Source organism: Rhipicephalus microplus, chromosome 7, assembly GCF_043290135.1.
Source record: "Rhipicephalus microplus isolate Deutch F79 chromosome 7, USDA_Rmic, whole genome shotgun sequence".
In the NCBI taxonomy this organism is placed as follows: domain Eukaryota; kingdom Metazoa; phylum Arthropoda; class Arachnida; order Ixodida; family Ixodidae; genus Rhipicephalus; species Rhipicephalus microplus.
This window is the reverse complement of record NC_134706.1, coordinates 83832812-83834414: the sequence shown is the minus strand read 5'-3', so window position 1 is coordinate 83834414 and position 1603 is coordinate 83832812.

Sequence of the window (1603 nt, the reverse complement as noted above, 5' to 3'; positions counted from 1 at the left end):
TGGCGTGTTTAAAGTGTGACAACGCACGAAGCGCTCGCCGGCACACCTAGCCTAGGCAGAGAAAAATAAAGTTCGTGAAACTCGCGTGTTGGAGCCCTGTTGGCCCCGAAGTGCAAACTTTGGCTGACTAAATCTCTGGAACGATGACGTCATCAGCGGCAACAGCTGCGGCACATAATTCGTTGACGAGAAAATCAGTCAGCAACCACACAAGCGCCGCAGGTATGACCACAGCTAGCCATCACCACATACTTGGGGTCCACGGCGGGGGCCGACGCTCTCATAGGAGGGAGCCAGGCGGTTGCCAAGTTCGTGGCGGGAGCCGGCGCACTCGTAGGAGGGGGCGTGGTGGTTGCCGAGGTCATTTGTACGCCACCGTATCACGGAACGAGCGGCCCTTCTCGACCACGACACCACCCCGCTTTTCGGTGTTGTTGACAGCAGTCCTGGCGTGTTCCAGCGCTTGCTGGCGCGTCACGGAGCCATTCGAAGAGGCGAACATGACGGCGGCCTTGTGCTGAACCTACTAAGAGGGGCAACGCCGTTTCTTCGTTTCGTGATGCATCGTGCCTTTGGGTGGCAGCCAACACAACGTAGGCAGCGCAGATCGCGCGAGCAGGCTGCAGTGGCTTGGCCGAAGCGACCGCAGCGGGCACATCAAGGGGCCGTTGCAGACACAGCGGACCAGCCTCTTGATAAAGTAGCTGACTGGGCTGCCTAAACAAACAAACAAAAAAGAACATACGGCCACGGACATGAAATGGGCGGGACAAGCGCTGAGTTACAACTGCAATTTCATTGACGAGAAAGCTTGAAGATGTAGAGGAATGAACAGTAAAAGACACTGGAAAAACAAAAAAAAAAGATCGCGAAAACCGATGCAAAGATAGGAAACTACTAAACACATAAGAAATCACTGTGGTCTGCTGCACCGACCCTCGCATCTCAAAAAGCACAGCTATCTGCCTGACAGTGCAACTAATGGCAGTGCTTACGCACGCGCTCTTTTCACGTGCCATCTGAGCAGCCTCACACATTATGCGTGCGTGCTCTTCTTTAATCTTACCCAGGACTGTGGTCCTTTCAAACTGTGGTGTGCATCGACACGTGCTCACGTGTAACGCCAGGAAGACGTTTTAGGGGCGAAGCTCCTTGTTTAGAAAAAGTTTATTTACAGCATGTACAGACCACAAAGGCTTCATACCATTCCAGTAACAGGGCACATACACTTCGGCGCATCTATATTTCACGACTAACATCACTACGTTACAGTGAATACATTTGCTCTAATATACATGATTATGTTGACATACATGTACACGAAAATTCAATGTGATATCATGATACAAGGGTATAACGATACAATAGATCTAAATGAAACACAATTTGTAACAAATGAAATCATATATAACAACTCAACGGGCGCTGCTTAGCACCAAGTAGGTCGAAAAATGAGTTGTATCCTTTCGTGTTCCACCTTGACGAAAGGGCACGACCAATGCTGCAGAAACTCTTGCTCCCCGAGGAAGAAAAGCTCTTCGGAGAGGAACGCGAGGATCTCTCGTCTCATTCTCCCCAGTATCGGCCACAAGGCACGCCGGCG